Source organism: Megascapheus bottae, chromosome 1 (assembly GCF_031878675.1).
Source record: "Megascapheus bottae isolate mThoBot1 chromosome 1, mThoBot2.hap1, whole genome shotgun sequence".
Taxonomy (NCBI): Eukaryota; Metazoa; Chordata; class Mammalia; order Rodentia; family Geomyidae; genus Megascapheus; species Megascapheus bottae.
In genome coordinates, this window is record NC_143509.1 from 52,825,159 (window position 1) to 52,851,312 (window position 26,154).

Below are 26,154 nucleotides of genomic sequence, written 5' to 3' on the forward strand. Positions count from 1 at the left end.
CTAAGGAAGGGCTGAGTCTTCATGGCCTCATGGCTCATCAGGCTACATAATTCTGAGCAAGTCACTCAGATTTTCAGCTCAAATTTTCTTATGTTCAAAATGTGATATATATGCTTAACTCCTATAATTGCACGAGGATTAGGCAGGAGTGCATTCCTGAAGTCCCAAAGAGTTATCTCATCCTGCTGCCCCTGCTCTTCCCCTCAGGATTGAATCCCATCCAGACCTGCTACCCTCTTTTCCTACCTTTAGCCCACAATCCTAGCAGCCAGGCTCAACTCTCAAGACTCCTCTTCCCCAGACCACTCCAGTCCTATCAGTGTTCTAGCTCAAAGCCTTTCTCAGACAGCACCAGATCTGAAGACTCTCCTTTCAAACTGATCTGTGTCTCTCTGTCTCTGTCTCTGTCTCTGTCTCTGTCTGTCTGTCTCTCTCTCTCTCTCTCTCTCTCTCTCTCTCTCTCTCTCTCTCTCTCTCTCTCTCTCTCTCTCACACACACACACACACACACACACACACAGATGCTACCTTTCTTTTGGGCCAAAGCAACTCCATAGAAAAATATCAAGTAATTTACAGTAAATGAATGAAATCCATTTTCACATTCTTCCAAGCTACATGAACATCATTGTAATTGGACAGATGCAAAATGAATGTAAGGCTATTTTAAACCCCTAGGTCTTCTTAATTGCCTCAGTTGGAAGAGTCATTAATACATGATTAATGTACTCGTTTCTGTAAAGATTGAATTACCCTGAGATGTGTTACAACCTGCTTCCCAGACACTCTGGAGTGTTGGTAGCTGGTAATAGCTTCAGGCTTTCTCTGACTCCACACTACACACATTCCGCAGATGGAGTGACTTTGTCCTGGAGCCTAGCCCTTTGCTCGTGGTCAGAAGAAAGCCTGAGAACAGGCTGACCAATGATGCTCAAGCACCAGAAGCAGCCAGGCATAGTCCAGAGTAGAAATTCAGGCCAGAAATAGCCAGGCAAGTACATAGATGCTCTAAACCCCTTTGTCACAATAGGGTTTGTGTGTACATGTTCCGTTGCTGGGCTCTGAACTCAGGGCCTGACATTCTTGCTTAGCTTTGCCCATTCAAGGCTGGCACTCTGCCAGTTGAGTCACAATTGAGCCACCAATTGGCTGTTTGCTGGTTTGGGAGATAACATTCTCATATTTGTCAGCCTAGGCTGGCTTTGAACCCCAGTTGTAAAATCTCTGATTACAGGTGTGAGCCACTGGCACTTGACATTAAAATGTTTAATGTTATTTTGGAGAATCTCATACATAGCATCTCAAAGCACACATACAGGCAGGATGGCTGAGCACAGGCAATCTGCTTACATCTCATAGTGAAGCCATCCTGAGGTTTGAAGTCATGTGTGCTAAGCACCTGCTCTATCACTGAGCTATGTACTTGTCTTATTTCCCAGATACAAATGGCTGGATTCAAGGTGAGCAGAGATCACCAGAACCATCACAGCAGCATCAGATCACATGAGGTCAGCACTGCGCCACATCCCCCTGCCTCTCCCTGGCAGGCGGGGATGGGGGGGGAGCAGAGCATGATTCTTCCTGGATCCTCATCTGTCCTCCTCCTCCCCTCCAGCCCAGCTTGGCCATGACTACTACCAGGTCAGACAAGCAACAGCCAGCTGTGTTTTCAAAGCCATAGACAGGCTGCAGCCACTTGGGTGTAAATTGGGAAAACTGAGGAAGGGTCCTGAATCCAAGAGGTGAAAAGAAAGTTTTATCTGACCATCAGTAGAAACAATACTTCTAGCAGGTTCCCAGCTCTTGATTCAGGATGGCTGAGTCAGAGGGCTAGGGAGCTGTTTTTCTGTTAGAAAGAAACTTCCACAGATGTCCTGAAATCTTGGAGTTTCCTGGTTTTATGTCCTTAATCTGAGGCTCAGCTTGCAGCCTTCAAACAAATATAACCTTGCAAACTTACAGAGCCAGTAAGTAGATTTGTGGGTACCTGAGTGCAAGTGTGAGGTTGAGGGTTAACTTCAAAATGGGCTTGTGGGTTCTGCCTGGGGGCTGCAGGTGCTTTTAAACTGCTTTATGATAATGGTTGTGCCACCCAGTAAGTTACTAAAAACCAATGAATTATACACTTAAAATGGCTGAATTTTATGATCTGTAAAACAGACCTCAATAAAGCTGGTAGTAAAACCAAAATGAGCTAAAGCCCAAACAGCAGCAAAAATGTATCCGGCTCATGTAACTTTTCTCCCTGCCCTGGTTTCTCTTCTGCACTGTACCAGAACCTGTGCATGGCAATTCTCCATTACTATAACACAATGCCTGAGATAAATAGCTCACAATCCCAGAGGTTTCTGTCGTGGTCGGTGGTCTCCGTTGCCATGGGGCCTGTGGCAACACAGGACAGCCTAGCAGGGGCATGTGGCAGAGGAGGTCTGTTCGCATCATGGCTGTGGGAAGAAAAAAGATGGAGAAGGAGTTTGGTCTCTAAGATCTCCTTTAAGGGCATATTTCCAGTGTCCTAGAGTCCTTCTAGTTAGTGCTACCTCTTAAAAGTTCCATGACTTCCTAGGCTAGACAAAGGAGCTTTAAACACATGGAAGCACACATCTGAAGCAGAGAAGAAATTAATCTAGAAAAGGATACGTTGATGCCTATGTTCACTTTGCTGATTATGGCAGTGACACACTGGAAATGTGAAATCCTAATAGACTTTGGCAAATAAAACTATTATCATAGGAAGGATCATTGGATTGATAGAGATATTACTCCAAATTAATTAATGGATGGAAAATTGATAATACCTTGTTAAGCCACAAAAGCCAAGTGCAAAATTTTAAACAGTATATACAACTCCCTCCCCCACCCAGTGTGTGTGTGTGTGTGTGTGTGTGTGTGTGTGTGTGCACTCAGGAACTAGGTACTATTCCTGAGCTTTTTTGCCCAAGACTAGCACTCTACCACTTGAGCCACAGCTCTACTTCTGGACTCTTTAGGTGGTTAATTGGACATAAGAGTGTCAAAGACTTAACTGCCTGGGCTGGCTCCACAGTCCTCAGATCTCAGCCTCTGGAATAGCTAGGAAAACAGGGAGGCCACCAGTCTCCAGTAACACTCCATTTTTTGTATAGGAAACTCAAGCTAGCAGGAAGACCAAATGTTATAGGGGATGCTTTAAATCTCTGTCTTTGTGCTTTTCAGCATTCATAATTTTTGTAATAAGCTTGCATTATTATGTTTTAATTCACTTGAAGTGGCTTTAGGAAAGCACAAAAGATCACCAATAAAAGCCATGTATTTTCCTTCCCCCATGAAGAAAGGTCATACTTAGATTTTGTTTCTTAAAAGCATAAATCAACAGATTAGATCTGCACCTCCATCTTCTGATTCAGCCTCAGGTTCTCCCCAGCCTCTCACAGAATTTCCAGTTCATGTTTTCATAGTCATATAATATTGGTTCCATAGAAGTGGATTTTAGGTCATTTTCTTAACTACTAATAAAATGGCATCAAACTATATAACACCCTCCAACTTATATCTTTCCAGAGCTGTTAGTATTCAAGGAGTATACTCCTTTCATTCCCTTAACCTTTCTAATCATCCATCCATTCACACTTATCTTCTCCTCTGCCAATGAACTTCAGGGTTGTTTCTAGTTTTTCCTATTGGAAGTAATAAAATAGACATTACTGGACCTGTTTTCCTGTGAACATAAGCAAGAGTTAAACCAGTACAGAGGTTTTCATGGGGTAGCTCCAGGACTGACCCTGACAACTTAGCCAACCCCCAAATCTACAGGAGACTGAATGGGGAGTGCTGGGGCTTGGATCCATAGTCTGTTCGCATAAGCCTCCAGGTGTATTCTCAGCTACTGGGAAGGCAGAGACAGGAGGATCCTGAGACTGAGGCCAGTTTAGGTAGAGTTAGACTCTATTTCAAAAACACAACAAAAGGTCTGGTTGTATGGCTCAAGTGGTAGAACCCTTGCCTAACATGCTCAAGGCCCTAGATTCAATATTGCAAAGAAAAACACCGAAACCCACAACTAAACAAATACTAAAACGTGGACATGAAGTCTCATGATGTGGCGTCATCACTTGTTTCTGAAATGAAAACCTAGATTGGAGAACCACTGCCTGTGCAGTGCTCTGCCCCATGGCTCCTAACTCAGTCACTAGCCTCTCCTGAGATGACCTAGTGGGAGGCTCACATTCTCCTCCCATAGCTACAACCATCGCAGCCTGAGCTTGGACTAATACCCGAGGGTTATAACAGGGAAAGAGCTCTCATTGTACTCAGCATTAGTCCTGACTAGGGCACCAGATCTAGTTCTAGGGATCATGTATCATGTGCAGCAGGTGTTTAATGATGTCTAGCTAGTAGCTCATATGGTCATTTATTCATGCACTCAAAATGTATGAACATATGAGCAGCATAAATATGCCAGGTACTGAGCTGGGAGCATTGATGAGTGACTGACAGTGAGAGCCGGCACTCTGGGGGATAGCGGGGAGGGGGGGTGGAGGGAGGTCTTCCTGAAGGGGAAGAAGACACAGACATGGAATGGACAACTCCACAGGATGATGTGAAGTTGCAGTGGCCACAGGAAGGAGTCATGGGTGGTACTTTGACAGCTGGTCAGAGGCAAGGGAGGCATTCCAAAGGTATTAGAATTCAGAGCTGGAGGAAGCCCATCTTTAGGATTCCCCAGAATCTCCAAATCTCCAACCCCCAGCCATCCCTTCACACACTGCTCTGAGGATGTGATGAGAAGCTAAGCAACAAAAATGGGTAGCCCAGACACAAAAGACCAGGCCAAAAGAGCTGGGTGGACAGCTGCAACTCCAGCAAACAGACTCATGCAGTTTTGTCTCCCTGGGCAAAAGAACAAATAACTTCATCAGATTGTCATCAAAATTGAGCAAATAGCTTCATCAGATTGCCCAGAAAAGTCCTACTGTTTAGGGGACTGGCTGCTTCCAAGACAGACAGCCCAGAGCAGTCCAATCAAAGCCTGGAGGTTGCTTTGCAGGCAGCTGATGTGCTCTAATTTGGTTTTAATAGCACTCCAGAGAAAAAGAATCATTTCTTTCCACCAATGCTGCCCCTCCCATTTCTGTCTGGGGAATCTCATCCTTGGTGAATGTATGATAATGCTGCTGTTTACAGTTTCTCTAAGAGGTGGAGCAGCTGATTCGTGTGGTCTCTAAATCACCAGAGGAAAGAAGCCATCCGCCCCATCCCTCCCTCCATCTGTCTCCCCAGGATGCTCTGAAACCCCTCCCACCCCTCTCCCAGATGGAGAGAGCTTCCTTACTCTGATTTTGCAGTTCTTTTGGGATCTAGGCTATGTATTACAACACTCTTGTTGCAAGCAAGTTATGTTTCTAATGCTCATGTTCTATCTCTCCTATGCAAATTTCACCTTCCTTGGGCCTTAAGATACAGGCTGTTTGGAATATGTTCACTTGTTTACTAGAGATAACAATCACTTGAGGAAGCAGATAAACTTTGATTATTTCAGACTTGTAGGTTTCATGAGATGGTGTGAAAATGAGGAAATCCTTTTCAGGATTAGGCCAAGTCACTCAAAAGTTGCCAATGTTTATTAAGTCATCCTGACAAATCACCATTTAACTTTTAAAATTTTATTCTTTTTCTTTTTTTTTTCCAGTTGTGGGGCTTAGACTCTGGGCCTGGGCACTTGCCCTGAGCTGTTTCTAGAGGTTAATTGGAGATAAGAGTCCTACGGACTTCTATGCCTAGACTGGCTTTGAACTGAGATCCCCAGATCTCAGCCTCCTGAGTAGCTAGGATTACAGGAGTGAGCCACCGTGCCCAACTTTTTCTTAACTTTTTACTTTTTGTCAGTATTGGAGTTTGGATTCAGGGCCTCAAACTTTCTGAGAAGCATGCTTCTGCTTGAGCAACACACACCCCAGTTCTTTTGCTTTCCGGTAGAATCTCGTGCTTTTTCTTGGGCTGGTCTTGAACTAAGATTCTCCTACATCTGCCTGCTAAGAAACTGGGATTAGTGGCATGCACCAGCGCACACGGTCACATCATTCCTCTTGAAGTCTTAGTCGATTCTCTTTCATTGAAAGGGTTGTGTCATCATTTCTTGAACTTTTTTATAATGTCCATGACCTTTAATTAATATTTATATTTTAGGCCCTACTTCATGGCATATGAATCTTGGTGGCTTACAAAAATGTTTGGCACAAAGATTTTTTTAAAAAAACATAAACGGGGAAATTAGTGTCCCAGAGTAAATTGGGACACTAAAGCAAAATTAAACTCTAAGCTGCATGATAATGGACTCATTACTTTAACAGAGGTGAGCCAAAAATGTACCTGCAAGCTTCCTAGGAAGCCAAAGCTAGGAATGGAAGGCAATTAATTTCAAGACTAAGAAGAATGGACAGAACACAACTAACCAGTTAGTTATTTAGGAAAAGTTCTCCTTTTCCTGGATGGACTTCACATCTTTTCAAGAAACTTAATAACCTGTTGGCAAGACTTCCAGCAACATAACACCAAAACATGGTTGGGTGAAATCAGTTTGTCCTGGACCAAACACTGGCCATTATCCAAAGCTTAGTGGCAATCTGTAAGGCCAAGAATCCTTGGAGGTCCAGAGAATCTAGGGTTAGACCAACACTGATACCTGAGCAGAGGGGTCACCCAACACTATTTCCAATAGTGGCCTGAGGAATGGAATGCATATGGCGGGGAACACACATGGGGGAGAGGTCACAGTGGTGACCTGAGAGACGCACTGTTTCTTTTTCTTTTTTCTTTTCTTTTTTCAATGGGTCAAGGAGCTTAAACTAGGCCTGGGCGTTGTCCCTGAGCTCTGCAGCTCAAGGTTACTGCCCTAACCTTGTGCTAAGCCCCACTTCCTGTTTTCTAGAGGTTAATTGGAGATAAGAGTCTCAGCTCCTTTTGGGCCCCGGTCTGGCTTTGAACCTTGATCCTCAGATCTCAGCCTCCTGAGTAGTGAGGATTACAGGTGTGAGTCACTGAGCCCGGCCGAGACACACTGTTCCTTGTTCATACCACTCCACCTCCTGTCCCTTGGACTTGATGTGGTCCACCAGCTTTGTCCTCTGGCTTCAGCACGGATGCTCTCTGTCCTCCCCTAGACCTTACACAAAGAGTCCCTGGCACCCATAGCAGCCTTTTGCTGACTCCTCCCCTTTATGCATGTTCGTTTGTTCTCCTCCCCACCTCCTGAAAACATTTACCTTCCAAGGTTCTGCCCAAAGGAAGCTGAGGCTTCCCCCATTTCTCCAGGTTACATAATTTATCAGCGGCCTTGGCCAATCTCACATTTTGAGTCCAGCTGGTATCTTAGAAGAGCCAGAGTTCTGGGGGTTTCGATTTGTCTTTTCGTCTTGACAGGGGGCTGGGCTTCCTAAGGACAAAGGCTCCATTCACCAGTTCCAGCCCTCTGGGGCTTCAGTGTTCCCCCACTATTTCCCCTGCAGTTCGCTAGTGCCTATAGAACTCATCTATCTGCAGGAGAGAGGCGCAAGGTGGGGCTGTTCCAGGGGAGAGCACCCTCAGAAGATCAGCAGGGTGGGTCCACTGGCTGGATGAGCTGGGAAGGGACAGCACTTCTAATCCCTGTGTCACCACCAGGCTGGCCTGAACAGTGGCCAAAGGAGACCCAGGGAAGGTGTTGCCTCCCTGTAGATAAGCACCTGAAACACTTTGTGCCTATTTCTTGCTGTCCCTGTTTACTTAGCCAGAGCATTCTCATCACAATGTCCATGAGGAACTTGTTGACATGTTTGAAAATCTGCATTCACAATACTTGAGCTCAGGCTTTCCATCTGCCAGCCCGCTGGGCTGTGTATTAATTGGAACCGGTCCTCTCTGGGGGAAAGGTGGGGCTTCTTTTTCAAAGGGATACAGTTTCAGCTTGCAGAGCATGCTGGGTTGCCTTCCAGAATCACATATTGTCATCTGTCTACTGTTTAACCACCATGCGCAGCACTTCTTGCAATAGGAAGAGGTGTGACCTGATTTCTGAGCACTCTTGAGTACCTGGTGTATGTTCAGGTATGAGCAATTGTGTGTATGGATACACAGGTGTGAGCAAGTGTGGCTTGGATGCACATCTGCACAGCACCTGCTAGTGTTCTGCCGTTAGGAGAGCTCTTGGAAAACCAAGTTGGCAATTTGCATTTTGTTTGGGTGGAAGTGCCAGGCAGCTACTCCACATCCATCACCTGAGATTAAAAAAGAGGGAGATTTTTGTGTTTACACTGAACTCTTTGTGATGATAATTACTAGGACTTTGTAATAGCTCTCCTGGAGAATTTGGCAGGCTTTGGAACACTTTATTTTGATAGTTGCCAGCTCCTTGCAAGTTATTTGTCTCTTTCAGCATAGCAATAGTTTGGGACCAAGAAAGGAAGGAACCCCTGGGGTCCAGCTCTGTAGGGGAGGCTCCATGGAGTATAATGACATGAAACTCACATGCTGGGCCCTAGGGAGAAGCCCAGCTTAGGAGTGTCAGCTGTAGGGTATGCCCCCACCCCCCAACCGCCATGTGCACATGTGCACACACACACACACACACACACACACACACACACACACACACACACACACACACTGCATCTTTGAGATCCTGGAAACTTATTCCCTCTCCCTCCAGCCTCAGTCTAGTCTTGAGTCTTGCTTCCCTGTTTACAGATTGAAGCACTTGCACTGGATTATTCTTTGGCTCCCAACACTGGCAAATAGAAAAACATGGTGAGAGCGGAAGAGTTGAAAATAACTCTCCCCTCCTGCCATAAAGGAAAAGGGACTTAAGGTTGACCTGATTAGAGGAAGATCCATGGCAAGAAAGAACATGATGGAGTAGAAAGAAAAAGAGGAAGCAAGGCAAGATTTTGAGGAATTGCAAAATGGCTAGATCTCCTGGGCCCTGAGGACAGGTCTGCCCATACCACCTCCTCAGATCTCACTTTCCCAAAGCAAATGTTAACTATTGTTCAGTAAACCTTAAACATAAGAGAAGAACATAAGACCTAGCAGTGAGTTATTGGGCCAGAAGGCCTGGGTTCAAGTCCTACTTTCTCTATGTGTAGGCTGTGTGATCAGGGCAAATTACTGACCTTCTCCTGTTTCAGCTATTAATAAGGACCCAGGAAACCTTCCTGAAAGGTCCCTAAAGTCAGGTGCCATTGGTTCATGCCTATAATCCTAGCTATTCAGGAGGCTGAGATCTGATTATTCATAATTCGAAAGCCAACCATGAGACTCTTATCTCCAATTAACCACTCAAAAACCAGAAGTGGCACTATGGCTCAAGTGGTAGAACACTAGCCTGAGTCCAAGCCCCACAACTGAAAAAAAAAAAGAAAAAGAAAAAGAAAAAAGTCCCTGAGATTATTTGAGATAATGCAATGCATTGCCATGGTGCCTGGCACGGAAAGAATGTAGATAATATGAACCCCTCCCTTTTTTATTGATGGTTCTGAGATTTGAACTAGGACTTCATGCTTGCCAGGCAAGTGCTCTGCCATTTAAGCAACGTCAGGTTAGGATTTAAAATAATCTCTCTCTTTTAAAAAAAAAAAATGTGGATCCTAGGACTTGAACTCAGAGCGTAGACACTATCCCCAAGATAATTCACTCAAGGCTGGTGCTCTACCACTTGAGTCATAGCTCTACTTCCAGCTTAGAGAGAAGAGTCTCAGGCACTTTTCTGCTTGGGATGCCTTCAAACTGAGATTCTCAGCTCTCAGCCTCCTGAGTATAGGTATGAGGCCCTGGTGCCCAGTTTAAAATAATCCTTTTTTTTATTTCTATTTTATTGTAAACATGATATTCGGAGTGGCTACTGTTACATAAGTAAGGCAAGGAGTACATTTCTTTTTCAACAGTATTACCCCCTCCCCATTTTCTTCCTCTTTTTCTTCTCCAAACCCTTCTTAGACCCCAGTTGTAAAGTTCATTTCCAACATAGTGTCTGGTATCACTGTTGAATTGGTTCACCCTTCGTCCTACTATTCCTGTGATTCTCCTTTCCTTTCCCAAGTTAGACAAACTTATCTACAAGTCAAAGGATGCAGAAATCAAAAACAGTGACAATGGGGAATAAATCAAAGGAGAAAAAAGAAGTAATCAAGCAGTCTTGTTGACATTTCTTGGAGTTCATTTAGATAAGCATCCTTTTATATGGTCTTATATACATAGCTATTGAGCCATTGTGAGCCTCTCCTAGGAATACATCCTCCTTTTTCACAGTGTGTGAGTGCTTGTAGTGATGCTTAAGTAATCATGTCCAAGTGTAATCATTTGTCTTTTACTATCCATGGGATTAACTTGTAGATTTATACATATATTTTAATTAATACAAATGAGGGAAATCACACAGCTTATGTTTCTTTGAGTCTGGCTTAATTTACTTAATATAATTTTTTCCAAGTTCCTTTCAAGTGGGATAATGTCATATGCTTGATGGAAGCATAGAACTCCATTCATCCACTGAGGGGCATCTGGGCTATTAGCAATGGTAAACAATACTATAATGAACTGGCTTTAGTTCAGGCTGGTTTGTAGTCATTTAGTTAAATGCCCAGAAGTGGGATTGCTGAGTCATCAGGAAGTTCTATGTTTAGTCTTTTGAGGAATCTCCATACTGCTTTCCAGAGTGGTTAAACAAGTTTGCATTCCCAGCAACAGTATAGCGGCATTCCCTTTGGCCGCATCCCTGCCAGCATTAAAATTATCTTAAAGTTTAGCCAAGTGCTGGTGGTAGCTACTCAGGAAGTTGAAATTTAAGGATCACAGTTGAAAGCCAGGCAGGAAAGTAAAGTATGTAAGACTCTTGTCTCAATTAACCAGCAAAAAGCTGAAAATGGAGCCGTGACTCAAGTGGTAGTGCCTCTGCCCTGAGCAAAAAAGCTAAGGAACAGTGCCTAGCCCTTGAGGCCCTGAGTTCAAGCCCCAGTACAGGCTACAAAAGAAAGAAGGAAGGAAGAACAGAAGGCAGGGAGGGCGGTTAAATAGGAACAGTTGACTGTCTGGCTTGAATTCTATACCACACTGGGTTCCTGAGCTCTAAACATGGACTTCTGCATCTTCCTCCTTGGTTTTCACTCCTATTTCCTCCTCACCGTGGTCTTCCTCTGGTCTTTGGGACAAGGCATGGCGTTACTCAGGCCACCAAACTCAGTGAAACATGCCCAGACTCAAGCAAAACTCTTAGCAAGTAACTGAAGTATACAGCCTGCTTATCTTGCCAGATTAGAGAATGCTGATTGCACAGCAAGGAAGTCCTGGTGGTCTTCTTGTTCCCTTAGCAGGTCTACGACTCTGTTGCAAGACCACCTGCCTATAGCTGTGTGGGTGGTACACGCTGAAGTCTGTGGGCATGGAGCCCCCCTGGAATTGTGCAGTGCATAAACTGAGCAAATGTATGCAGGACGCCTGTCCCCACGTCTCACAGCAATTCATGTTACATTCCTTGTAAATAATTGAAAGGCTTTAGGAACAGCTGTGCAGGCAAGCACTGAGCACAGGTAGTTCAGAGTAGCCACAGATCTGTTCTTTTGAAACAGTAAAACAGTCCCTGCCATAGTAAATAATATAAGGGGGGAAATATTCATCTCCATCCCCTCCAGAGCAAAGAGTTGGGGAAAGGACACAGTAGAAGTTCCAGAATGTGTACAGGGGCCATCCCTTCCTGGGACCGGAACATGGACTGGAAAGAAGGGAGGTTTGAGTCACTTCCACAGCTCAACTAGTCCAAGATATTTGGGATAAGCTACTCTGGTTGGTCTTCCCCAATGATACCACTGGATCCTGAAGGAGCTGGGAGGGTTCCCAGCTATGCCATGAGCCTGTGGGGAGGGCTAGTAGAGGAGGGAGAATTCATATGTATGGAACCCCAGCCCATCTCAGAGACCAGTTACCAACCTTCAAGGCCAAGCCCCAGGCCACCCCCTTCGTTGAGCTGTCCTGATGGATGGACAATGCTATGGTCCCCTCTGTGTTTACAAGGAGGGCAGGGCTCCTGCTGTGGCCCAAACCACTGCCTTCACCTCTTCCTCCAGAGGGCACACCTTGAGTCCTGCTCCAGGCTCCCTAGCAGTGAGGCAGGGCACCTGGCTGAACCAGGTGTGGCGGAGGCTGATGAGTGTGGACAGTACCAGCTCTCAGCCCCACCTGCTGATTCACAGGGCCGATGACAGACTGAGAGCAAGATAAAGACAAGGCACCCCAGTTCTTCCATTCTTTTGCCATATCCTTTGCCCTGCAGTCACTCTGCAGCCATCTTGAAAGCCTGGATGCAATAACTGCCAGGTGTCCGTGACTCTTATTGTACAAGGTCATACCCAACCAAGTCCTGAGACAATGGGCTGTTCAGACCACCTGCCTTGGCACTAGTTTAACTATAATTACCTTCTCACATCTACCCCAATTTTTCCTATTTAACCGACGGTAAAATGGCTAAAGTTCCGTCTTCCCATGTTTGCCACATAATACATCTTCTTTGTCTGCCTTTCACTTTATCATTTATTTGGCATTTAGGGGCCTGTGTCTGGATCTGACATATACATGGAACACCTAATGTTTGGGCCTGGAGTCCAAAAGCTCCAATTTCAGGACTACAGAATCTCTCTCTTATAATAAACAGGAGAGAGAGGGGGGGAAGGAGGGAGGGAGGGAGAGAGAGGGGGGCGGAAGCTGATTTTGGCCCCATCCATCTTTGGCCTATTGCCTGCCTGATATCTGGCTCTGTTTGGATGGAGAACATATCATGTATGAAAATCTGAACTCTGCCAATAACATCTGACTTAGGTGGTTGGTTCTAGAAAGCTACTTCAAAAGAATTTATTTAGGGAAACAAAGAAATGAGGATAGTCAATGAAATTTTGGAAAAGAGAAAACTGAAGGAAATACAAATCCTGCTCTCAAGACTTCCGGTTGTGCAAGATCACGTATGAATGGCTGGGCAGCCTCAGAACTACAGGGGGTTGGGGGTGGGCAGGATGGAGAGCCAGAAGCATTGGCAGACCTGCATGATATGGCTGCCGATTTTGACAAGTGCACAAGGCAATTCATGAATTCCTGACACATCACTATAACATTCCTTGTCTGTTAAAAGCCTGTCTCCCTGCCTCGTTTCTATGTCCTGCAATGAGAAAGATGTTTCTGTCTTGTTCTCAGCTCTGTGCCCAGCACTTACAACTACAACACCTGGAACAACCTCAAAGGATCACAATTTTTAGTTTTAGTTTTTGAAAGAAAGGGATAAAGGAGGCCGGTAGGCAGGCGGGCAGGCTCAGTCCTTGGGTCATGAATGGAATCCTTCTGCAAACTCTGACTTCTAACCACAGACATGATGCCTTTTCTTTGGTTTTTCACCCCTTCAAGATGTTACATAATGTTTCATTCATTTTTCTAACTACTCTCTTTGCTTCCAGAATATGGTTTTGCCCGTCACAAAGACATAATTATCAAAAGCAAACAGGCCTTTGAAGCCTAGCCTGGTCTGACCTCACTGCCCACTTCAGCTCTGCAGGATACTCAGCTCATAATCTGGTCTGGATCCTGCAGTCCTGTGGGGCCTCCTGGCTGTCATCACAGGCGAGAATAAATTCACGGTTCCTCTCTGCAGTCCTTGCAGAGAAAATGCTGCTGTGGGTGGAAGGATGGAGAAATGCATCACTAAAATTGATTTCCACAAAGACTTTGGGGTGGGGAGGGTAGTCAACAAGACCATGAAAATCTGCTTCTTAGAAACAGCAGCTTTTCTTCTTGAGTTAAAGTGTGATCATTTGTTTCATGTCCATGTTGGTAGAAATTTCTGTGTTAACAAAAGTCTTAGGGCTGAGCTGCGTTCTGTTGCTCTTCTCTAGAGAGAAATGATAGCAACTCTCAATGTAGCAAAGCTAACTAGAAGATGTCACCGTTTTCTTCAGGGTTGTGATGATCCTGGTTCACCCATCATCCCCTAATACAACCAGAACCTGGAGAACACATTCCAATTTTTCTCAAAGGCTTTGGGTTTCCGCTTCACATTGTATCATCTGGAACAGAGGTCCTTGCCCCAAGATGACCTGGGAGATGTGGGTCAGGGACTCTGAGGAACCTGATGTCATCCCCATCGTTATCAGGCAAAGCCTGAGGTAAGTCTCAACACTAGACCTTGTACTTCTGGCAGCAGTTTACTGTGCAAGTTTTATTACTTTTTCTGTTAGTCAGAGTTCATGTACAATACGACGATATGTTTTATTTTGTGGTGTGTGTGTGTGCCACTTTTGAGGCTTGAACCCAGGATCTGGGCATTGTCCTTGGCTCTCTTGCTTGAAACTAACAGTGTATTATTTGAGTTACAGCTCTATTTTCAGCTCTTTAATGGTTAATTGAAGGTAAGAGTCTTATGCTCTTTTCTGCCCAGGCTGACTTCAAACCACAATCCTCAGATCTTGCCAGTTGCTACCCACAGACATAGACGTAGGGTTGTGGACAACTGTAGGTCAAATCTCTTCCTCGAAGACTTAATTTTCTCCTCAAGATGCTGAGAATTCAAACCAGATTTTCTCAGTGAGGATATTCTTAAGCCCAGGCCAAAAACAGAAGACCGATCTCATTTTAATGGCTGTGAATTTTTATCAATCATTCTGTCCTTTTCCCTCTTTTTTCTTTTCTTTAAAAAAGAGTAGCTTTTTTTTCTTTTTGGGGTTATGCCTTCAATTACATTCTTGAACTTTTTTTTTTGACAGCACTGCAGTTTGAACCTAGGGACTCATGCTTGGTAAGCACTCTACCACTTAAGTCATGCTCCCAGCCCTTTTACTTTATTTTATTTATTTATTTATTTTTTGCCAGTCCTGGGCTTGAGCTCAGGGCCTGAGCCCTGTCCTTGGGCTTTCTCAAGGCTAGAGTTCTACCACTTGAGCCTCAGCACCACTTCCGGCTTTTTTCTATGTATGTGGTACCGAGGAATCGAACCCGGGTCTTCATGCATGCTAGGCAAGCACTTTAACCACTAGGCCAAACTCCCAGCCTTTATTTTTTAAATGTGTCATATTTTGTCACAACGCCTCCCTATAAATGGGATTGAACGTGTGGGTCATCATGCCTGGCTTGGGTTTTTGTTTTTTTCTTTTGTTTCTGTCATAATGGGTTTGACCTCAGATCATTCTGCTTGCTAAGCAGGTCCTCCACCACTTGAGTACACCCTCTGCTCTATTTTGCTTTAGGGTCCTGAGTGTTTGCCTATAGCTAGACTCTGATCAGGATCCTCCTACTTACCTGAAGTATCCTACACACTGGGATTTCAGTATGTAGGATTTCAGGCATGTGCCCAATCCTCTTGTCAGTATAGGATAGACAGTCAAATGCACATTAAATGCTATCTTCATTTCTGTGGGATAGCTGACATGAGGCATTCCCTGCATGGCAGAAGCCCAGATCTCCCTTGCTTCCCAACCTCTTACTCCACAATCTGGGAAGTCTGTCCTAGCTAGAGTACCTCAACTATCAGACAAAAGCTCCCAGACAAGCCAGGTGCCTGTGGCTCAGACCTGTAATCCTAGCTACTCAGGAGACGGAGATCTGAAGTGCACAGTTCAAAGCCAGCCTGGACAGGAAAGTCTGGGAGACTCTTATCTCCAATTAACTACCAGAAAATCCAGAAATGGCACTGTGGTTCAAAGTGGTAGAGCACTAGACTTGAACACAAAAGCTCAGAGAAAGTGCCTAGACCCTGAGTTACCAATACAAAAACAAATAAATTGGTAGCTGCAGCATCTACAGTGACAGTTTTCTTTCAGAACTTGTAAAAATGTATGATAGGACATGATGTGGCATTAAATTCACTCAGACTTTTATCCTAGATGTTTAAGCAAGCATTTAGTACACTTAAGAAAATATATGGCAAACCTCAATAGTATCTCACAGTTTGCTTAACCAATGTGGATCTTTCCTTACATGAGGCTCTCTGAGTATCTCAGGAGGAGAAACTGCTACATCTATCTCTAGGAGGCCAAAGCCCTGGATTCAGATAGGATCTCTCTGGGCAGGAAATGAATGGGGCATTTCATAAATGTGCTTTTGCTCAGAACACTGCTCAGAAGGTACACACCCAAGCTAGCAGCTTCAGTTATTAGAGCGACCAGGCCTCAATGCCCAGCCTCATCTCCTGATGTTATCTCCTGCCCAGAGTCCTTGTAATCACAGAGCTCCCTCCAGAACAGACCACCCAGAGCCCAGATGCTAAACTTGTATCCTCAGTCGACTGTTAAAGCATGAGAAACCCTACCGACCAGTCTAGACTATATGGCTGCTTCTCTGACCCCTTAGAGTAGCGGAGGGCCTGCCTGGAAGCCAGAAGAGTTAGATGAGACCTTGACATTGGCACAACTCTCCCTGCTCAGCTATAGCTCTATAACCCAGTCTTTTCTCACCATTCTCTTTAACTAATAGCTTATAACTGAATTGGAGGTTTGGGGCTTCTGCTTCTTTGTTTGAATCCAATCTATGAGCTTCCATCTTTTATTGGCTAAATTTATTTTTGTTTAGTCAAAGGTCATTTTTTTTAAGATGGCTCCAAGGCCATCTTAAAGCAGAATGGCACAGAAAAGTTTAAGGGAAGACCTAGAAAATGTTATTTATAAATGTAATGTAGGTTTGTTTTTCTTTATATTCATTCTATTAATTGAAGTAATTTGATTTCTCATTATCATGCTACTTAGTATCAGGTTTTGTTTTGCTAAATTTTTTTCTCCACCTCCCTTTCTTTCTTCTATCTCTCTTTCTCTTTCCTTCCTTCTTTTTTTTTTTTTGCCAGTCCCAGGTCTTGAACTCAGGGCCTAGATGCTGTTCCTGACCTTCTTTGTGCTCAAGGCTAACGCTCTACCACTTGAGCCACAGTGCCACTTCCGGCTTTTTTTCTGAGTAGGTTATTGGACATAAGAGTCTCATGGACAGTGGGGGAAACAAGATGATTGGGAAGGGGGAAGGGAGGGAAACGGGGACAAAAACATGAGAAGGGGTATTAATGTGCAAGAAGTAATTCGCCTAATACCTGATGAATGTAACAGTAACCCCTCTATATATTATCCTGACAATAAAATTTAAAAAAAATTCAAAAATAGAAAAAAAAGAGATTCATGGATTTTTCTGCCCTGGCTGGCTTCAAACCACAATCCTCAGATCTCAGCCTCCTGACTAGATTGTAAGCCACCAGCTCCCAGCTTCTACTTCTTTTTCTACCTTCTATTAAACTGAGGGTTTTTTTATTGTGATTAATAGAGGGTTACATTATATTTGCCAGATAGAAGGTGAACAAACATCGATACCCTTTCTTATGACATGGTCCCCATTTCCCTCCCACCCTCCCCCCGCTCATCTTTATTTCCCCCCTTCCCTATCCAATTTCAAATAACCAATTAAGCACATATAAAATATGTCAGATAACAAGGTGAAATATTGTAACAATATGAGATAACCAAGGGATGGCAAAAGAGATGAGAGATAACATAGTACATTAAGGACAACAGTCTCTCATATGGCTTTTGTTTCCTTATCCTGGAGGTCCTTACATTTAGTGTCATACTATTTGGCCTTATGTCTCTAGATTTTATTCTATTGTAAATCTCTGCTAGGAGAGCCAAGGTATCTACTGATTATGACAAATGAGGGAGACTATTGGGCCTATGTTCCTTTGAGTCTGGCTTACTTCACTTGATATGATTTTTTCTAAGTCTTTCCATTTCCTTACAAATGGGGTGATGTCGTTCTTTCTGACAGCAGCATAGAATTCCATTGTGTATAAATACCACAACTTGTTGATCCACTCATCAACTGAGGGACATCTGGGTTGGTTCCATATCTTTGCTATGGTAAATAGTGCTGCAATGAACATCGTTGTGCTAGTGGAGATTTTCTTTATTCACCTCACTATATTACTGCTTAGTATTTCTCTATTTCTTTTGTTCTGAAGCATACTGGTTGTTCATGCTGCAATCCTAACTAGCCAAGAGGTTGACACCTGGAGGATTGCATTTCAGAGCTATTCAGGCAGAAAAATCCATAAGACTCTGTCTCATATTAACCAGCAAAATGCCAGATTAGGGCCTGCTCGAATGTAGAGCGTCATCTGTGAAGAAAAGAATTGAATGAGAGTACAAGATCTTCACACACACACACACACACACACACACACACACACACACACAATCTAGCAGTTTTACTTAACAATATTTGAGGGTAAGAATAACTCTAAACTTTTAAAGAACCAAAGATGTTATTCTGTTCTAAAGAGAATGATGCTCTGTCATATTGCAGTTTGGGGTCACAGGAAAAATCATCAAAACTGATCTTGTCTTTATTTGAAATGTTACTTTGTGCATCACAGATGTTTGCACTAATTTTACTTTATTTATTTATTTATTGTTGGTCATGGGACTTGAACTCTGGACCTGGGAGTTGTTCCTGAGCAATTGTGCTCAAGGCTACTGCCCTATCCCTTGAGTCACAGTGCAACTTCCTAATTTTACTTTTAAAAGGGTGTCTTTAAAACATCTTTTTAAAAATTGATTATTGAAGTTTTGGTGAAATTCCTTCAGACTGTGCATATTCTTTGTCTCCATCTATTCCTAACCATACTTAAAACTCTAACTTTGAATCCCTTTCACATGTTATTTTAGTTTTTCTTTATTATGACTTCTCCAAATATTGGATCGCTCTTGTCATTATTTTATGTAATTGTTCCAGTGTTTTGGGGCACTATTTTCTCTGCTCCTCATTACATTGTACTCCTTCCTTCCAGTTGGATTTTTCTTCTTTCTGAAATATTTAAGGATTGAGTAGAAATTTCTGCTAGACCTGTGTATCTGAAGGTGTCTTTGTTTCTCTCTCACTCTGACATTTATTTCATTGCTTTTGGCCTTTTTTTTTTTTGTCAGTATGGGGTTTGAACTCTGGGCCTGGGTGCTATCCCTGAGATCTTTAGCTCAAGGCTACCTCCCTACCCCTTAGTCCACAGTGCCAAGTCTGGTTTTTTAGTAGTTAACTGGAGAAGAGTCACATGGACTTTAGTGCCTGGGCTGGCTTTGAACCATTGTCCTCAGATCTCAGCCTCCTGAGTAGCTAGGATTATAGGCATGAGCTACTGCTCCTGGCTGCTTTTGGCCTTTATAAATCATGCTAGGAATGCTTTACCTGCTTTCTCTTCCTTATAGACCATCCATCTTTCACTCACAGTGTTCATACAATTTCTTGTATGGTGTTGCTACTTTAAGACTTTCTATGATGTCTCTAGGTGTGCATAATGTTATTTATCCGGCAAGGGACACACCATGCTTCTTTAATGTCAGACTCATCCATATTTAAAATATGTAGCCATTTTCCCTGTAAATATTTTGTTGTCTTTATTCTGTCTGTATTTTGGGGCTTCCATAAAATATATATTGAACTTCTCATTTTGTTCTTCAAAACTCCCCCAGTTTCTATAGCTTTTTCCCTCCCTCCTTCCCTCCCTCCCTCCCTCCCTCCCTCCCTCCCTCTCTTCCTTCCTTCCTTCCTTCCTTCCTTCCTTCCTTCCTTCCTTCCTTCCTTTCTTCCTTCCCTCCTTCCTTTCTTCCCTCCTTCCTTTCTTCCTTCCTTCCTTTTTTTTGTGCCTTTACTGGGCTTGTTGAACTTAGTGCCCAGAAAATGTCCATCAGCTTTTCTGCTCAAGAATGGCACTCTACCACTTGAGCCACAGCTCCACTCCTGGCTTTTTTGGTGCTTAAGTAGAGATATGAGTATCACAGACTTTCCTCTTATGTCTGGCTCTGAACCATTATACTCAGATCTCAGCTTCCTAAACAGCTAGTACCTGGCTTATTATTCTGCTTTGTAGCTCATCTACTAAGTTTTTCCATTCCAATATTTTTATAAGCTATATTTGTTTCTTTTCAAGTTTGCTTATAATGTTTGTCAGAGTCCTATTTTTGGTGCACACAATAGATTTACTTACATCGCTTCCAAACATATACATTAGATACTCCGGGACCTTCTTCACCTCCTCATTGTTCCTTGTATCCCTGATCCTTCTGCAACCCTGAATCCTATTGTTGCATGCTATTTTTATTTCTTTCCTAAATAAAAATTAAGCTTTGACAAAAGCCATATAATGAGTGACTGTTGTCCTTAATGTACTATGTTATCTCTCATCTCTTTTGCCATCCCTTGGTTATCTCATATTGTTACAATATTTCACCTTGTTCTCTGATATATTTTATATGTGCTTAATTGGTTATTTGAAATTGGATAGGGAAGGGGGGAAATAAAGATAAGCGGGGGAGAGGGTGGGAGGGAAATGGGGACCATGTCATAAGAAAGGGTATCAATGTTTGTGAAGTTATGCACCTTCTATCTGGTGAATATAATGTAACCCTTCTATTAATCACAATAAAAAATAAAAAATTAAGTTTTGAATAGTTAGTATGCTCTTGTGGTTTGAAAAGCAAAACAACATAAGATATAAACATTGAAAAATATCACTTCCTATGTCATCAACACTCTCATCTCAATGGGTTGGGATTCTTGATTAGTTTGATCTATATTTTTCAGTATTAATGGAAATGCAAGTAGACAAGGATGTAAATTATTACCTTCCTCTTCCATTTTCTTAGATAAAAGTAGATAACTATGAAAACTGTTGGCCTCTTTTTTTTTTTAGTTAACAATAATATCTACCTTTCTCATGTCAGTATATAAAGCATTTTCTTCATATTTTTGAATAGCAGCGTAACAGTACTTTGGGTAGATGTTTAAAAAAACAATCCTTTTAAAGAATGGCACAAGTTATAACTTCTTTTTGATCTTACAAGTAAAATTGCAATAAATAATTCTGTGCACGCCTTACTTTTAACACATATGAATTGTTTTTGTTTTTTAATTTTATTTTTTGGTTGGTCATCAGGCCTGAACTCTGGGCCTGGGCACTTCAGTTTTCTGGCGGTAAACTGGAGCCTCACAGACTTTCATGCCAGGGCAGGCTTTGAACCGTGATCCTCAGATCTCAGCCTTTTGAGTAGCTAGGATTACAGTGCCCAGTTCCAGTTGGTTTTATTTATCTGACTGTTTTCTATTCCCCAAGTTTTCTGATTTCTGGTCCGTGGAGTCACTGTTAGTGTGGGCTCCTGTAAATTTCTTTCATCCTAGACTATTGGTCAGTTCTTCCAAAAGAGTGCTGTTTTTACTTCTCCAAGCAAATCAGAAATCTCAGAAGCCTGGGACTCAGTTAGCTGAAGGCTTGGGCTTGAAAGTTTCCAGACCTCTGGATAGTGCACATTCATAAATAATTTGTAATTTGGCACTGAGTTTTAATTTCCTAGGGGAAAAATTTTCTCTGGGCCCAAGCAGAGACAGGCATGCTTTCCTATGATCTTACTGTGCCAGGCACAAGTCCTTTTCTTACGCTAGCCTTCCCCTGAGTGTGCAGCCCTCTAACAACAACAGCTCAAAGCAAGATGTTATTCTAGCTCTATTCCTTAGACAGGCCCTGGGCCTCACTTCCTGCTCCTGTGTGGGCTTCAAGTCCTGGCCCTTTGGCTACTGGAAATAACATCACGTCACCTCCATACCTTTCTCCGTATCTCTCCTCACTCCCCCATAGAGCTAATAAGTCACACAACTCAGGCATGTCTGCCCCAGCTACAATTTCCTTCCTCATCCTCTTCATCCTAGTGCCTGCTCATCTCTTTCCTGACCGGCACACTCAGCTCTTCACTCATGACAACTTTTGCAGGAGTAAGTGGCAAACAAGATTATGGTCATTCAACGTTTCTGTTTTGCTGGTCCTGGGCTTCGAATACAGGGCCTTACAGTTGCTCAGCTTATTCACTAAAGCTACATCTCTAGCTCAGCTTTTTGCTACTTATTTTGGAGGTGAAGCGTCACTGACTTTCCTGGCTGGGCTGGCTTTGAACCACAGTCCTCTAGATCTCAGCCTCCTGTGTAGCTAGGATTAGAGGTGTGAGCCACAGGCAGTGGCAACATTTTTTTTAGTCCATTTTCTCCCTTGTCTTCATGTAAATTCATGTATACCCTACCACCCATCCTACATCCATCTTCCTATCACCAGCTTGGTACATACAGCTAATTATTTCTTGTAAGAACTGTGGTGTTTGGGGCTAATGGAGAATCTTTCAGCTGGCCTAAACCCAAGGAGGAATCACTCAATTTACTGTGACAGTACCTCAAGTCTGGCTATGATTTTATACACCACTTTTCTTTTCCATATGGTTCTTCTGCTCTGATGAAAGTACTATGTAGGTTGAAGGCCTTTTGTCAAACCCACATACTATTCATTGTGGAAACAGTCAAGGATGTCATCAATAAATAGATACTCGTTTTAATCTCCATTTTTCAGGTGGAACACAGATCATGACAGTAAAACAGATGTGATTTACACTAATTGGAGGGGGTGACTTTAATCAAAGATGAGGTGCTCTCTCTGACTCTTGCTTATTAATCATAAGTGATCAAGGGTTTTGACTATCTCTGTCCTCTTGCTCTTTTATCATTTGACAGCTGAATGTATTATTCATTAAATAGTAATGTTCCTAGAACATTTGTCCTTTCCTCTCCTGCCATGCAGGATTCATGAATGTTAATATTCTCCTAAGCTACCATGGAGAGAGAATAAAGTGGTATTTCCTATGTCAAAGAATAGTAAGCAGCCTACTTACGTGTGGAAATACCTTGGTATATACAGAATGTATAAGCTATATTAGCAAGTGGATGCCTTTCTTCCCTTTCTCTCTCCTTTCTTTTTCCTGTCTTTCTTTCTTTCTTTCTTTCTTGGCAGTACGGGGGCTTGCACTCAGGACCTGAGTGCTCTTCCTTAGCTTTTGCAATACCACTTGAATGACAACTCTACTTCCCACTTTTGGCTGGTTAATTGAAGATAACAGTCTCATGGACTTCCCTACCCTTGATAGCTTCAAGCCTCAATTCTTAGACCTTAGCTTTCCGAGGACTATAGGCACAAGTTACCAGCAGCTGGCTATGTCTCCCATTCTTATTTCTGGTCATCAGTTGGGCTGTTATAGAGATGGAACTGGCTGGAAGAAGTCACTGAAACTAGAAGAGAATTGCAATATATTCAACAGTCGTGAGCTTTGTTGAAAAGGCAGCCCCAGGAGTGAGGCTGGGAACATCCAATGTTCCACCTCAGTATGGAGCCACTCATGAGATCGAGCATTCTTTTTCCCTCTGTTATTTCCAGACACATGGATGACCAGATAGATGGCCGTCAGTCAGACGTTGGTATCTTCAGAATCAGAACCGGTCAGAACATCTCTCCCCTATGCAGACAGCTTTGCAACATGGCTTCCAAGATATAGAAACTATAGGAAATTCTTTTAAAAAGTACACAGCTGTAATACCCCAGTGCCAAGAAAAATAGAAAACTCAAAAAGATCTGAGCAAACAACAAGATGCATCAAAATGCCTTTACAACCATTCCATCCCACCTCCTGAAGACAGACAAACACAGTGTTAACTTCTCAGCCAGCACAATGGTGAATCTGCTGTCATAATTACTCCATGCTTAGAAGAACTGACCTGGAAGGAGAATCATTCTCTATGCAGGAACCACTGACTCTATTCTGCATAAACAACACTTTTAAAGTCCATCCCCTCCGGGAAGCTCAAAGGCAGGTCACTATAATTTGAATAGTCTGAAAATAGTTTGATTTTGTTAAGTTCCTGGCAATATACCAAATTATAGAAAAATCAGATCTCAAAGTTGCAAGAGAACCTAAAGGTTATTTATTCCATCCCACTCAGAGATCTCCTTTCATAGCATCGCAACCAATGAGTTACACACGCTCAGTTTGATTGCTTCAGGTATGGGAGCTTGCTTCTCCCCTGAGCAGACTAATGGGATTTCCAATTTCCTACCAAGAGACAGAGACTTCCTGGAGGACTATGACTTTGCAAGCACCTGTGAATTCATGCTGAGCCACTTTCTTGGTCATCATACCAAATACACCTTTTGGGAGTTTATCAAGTCTTCTCCTTGGTCTCAAATCCTTTCACATCACTCCTTCCCACTTCTCTCCAAGCACTTTATGTCCACATTTAGCACCTAGATTATCCACAAAAGCCACCAGCTTCCCTCCCCCCAACTCATGTTCTCTTTCCCAGGTGCAATCCTAACTGCAACAGAGATGGGAGGTAAGACCTCCAGGAGATGATGTCATCAGGGCACCGCCCACATGAACAGGCTTGTACTGTCATAGATTTTGTGATTGCAGGAATGGGCCCTTACCGTAGGGTGAATTCAGCCCTAGCAACTACTGCCTCTGTCTCTTGTCGCTTTCTTACTCTTCCACCTTTCACTATAAGATGATACCACAAGAAGATCCTTGCAGAATGTGAGCTTCTTGGCCTTGGACTTGTAGCCTCCAGACTAATACATGAATGTCTGTTTTTTTTTATGAATTCTCTAGTCTTTGGCGTTATAGTAGAACAAAATGGACTAAGACCTTGTTCACAGACAGACTCTGGGAATCACACTTTGTATCATTTATTTTGTTTGAATGACCAAGCAAGCCCTCTTCTTCATCTCTTCTGAACTACCTTCCTCCACATACTTCATGAACATATTAGGCTTTCCCTCTACTTAAAAATAACCTTGCCTTACTCTGCTAGCCGTCTAACTAGGCTCCATCTTCACTTATTTCTCCAATGTGTAGAATAGGGCAGGTTGCACTGGTATAGCAAACAGCTCCAATCTAGCACAACAAAGCCCTCCCATCTTCCTTCACACAGGTAAAGTCCAGCTGCACACCAGTGACTCTTTGAGACAATCCTACAGACATAAAGGATGCTTTCATCTAAAGCCTTCTTAGAGCCAGACTTCCCACTTGCCACTAAGTCCAAGGAGGTAAGAAAAGTTTCTCCCATGTGCCAGGATGGAGGAAAGAACTGGAAAGGGATATTTCCTACCATACCTTCCTCACCTTCCTTGACTACATATTCAATGTCTTCTCTTCTTGCTTTCTAGGTCCACCTTACCTGTGTTACACTGGAAATGCTCCCTTTTCAATGACCAATGGTAAGTGCAGAATCTTGTCATTTCTATTTGGATCAAAGGACCTCATTGTCTCACAGAATCCTCTTCTCAGATTGCATTTAGTGTTGTGTCAATGGAACTGTAAAACAGTGCAGTCGCTATGGAGGTTCCTCAAAAGACTGGAACTAGAACCTCTCTATGATTCAAGGTTGCCATTCTTCGAGCATTTATGTGAAGGAATGTACATCAGGATACAGTAGAAGCAACTGCCCACCCGAGTCCATAGAAGCATTTTTCACAGCAGTTAAACTAATCAGCCCAAATAGCCTAAACCAATAAATCAATCAAGACAAATGTATGCTGTAACATTATTCAGCCATTATTCAGGGAAATGGATGTATCCGGAAAATATCATATTCAGCAAATTCAGCCAGTTTCATGAGGATATTAGACCTGACGTATACATATGTATATTTTTGTAACCAATCTGATTAAAACATGGTACATGCAGGTGTGAGACACCATGGCAAAAATTGCTTTGAACAAGTAACATACAGTTCAAAAAATATTAGGAAATTAAAACATGTCTGGGCTGGGATGAGGAGGGGAAAGATGAATGAAGAAAGGGAAGGAGGGTAAAGAAAGTCATGATAATCTATGTACTGGATGAAAATAAAACAAGGAGGCTTGTAAGAAAGGGAAGAGAGAAGAAAAGGAATGAAGAAGAGGATGACTCAGCAATACCTTGAATCCATCACAGAGGGCTGGCGCCTTCCTTGTCACCCAAGGCCATGGACATGATCCAAACCTGGCCAGTCACAATGTCCTTTTCTTTGGTAATAGCAATTAGTTCAGAAATGGCCAAGTGACCCAAACAGAGCCAATCAGAGACTTCACCAAATCTCATCGGACTCCTTCAGATATAAGCCTAGGGCTTCTGGTAACCACTTTTCAGGGACATAAGGAAGGTATCTCAGAGAATAAAGTCAAAGAGGAGAAGGGAAAATGAGAATAAAGAGACATTATTGATTGATGGTGCTTGAGCCCAACCAAGCAGAAACCAGTTACACTCTTTAAAACCTTCTAGTTCCACAAACTAGTAGGTATGCTCC

General features: G+C 43.0%; 1 long non-coding RNA gene across 1 annotated transcript; it reads left to right on the forward strand.

Moving 5' to 3' along the window:
- The first annotated feature begins 1,170 nt into the window (after positions 1 to 1,170).
- Positions 1,171 to 24,863, forward strand: LOC150069159 (uncharacterized). Its single transcript, XR_016535279.1, has 3 exons — positions 1,171 to 1,234; positions 1,440 to 1,508; positions 24,799 to 24,863. It is a non-coding gene; the product is annotated as an uncharacterized LOC150069159 (long non-coding RNA).
- Positions 24,864 to 26,154: the final 1,291 nt, after the last annotated feature.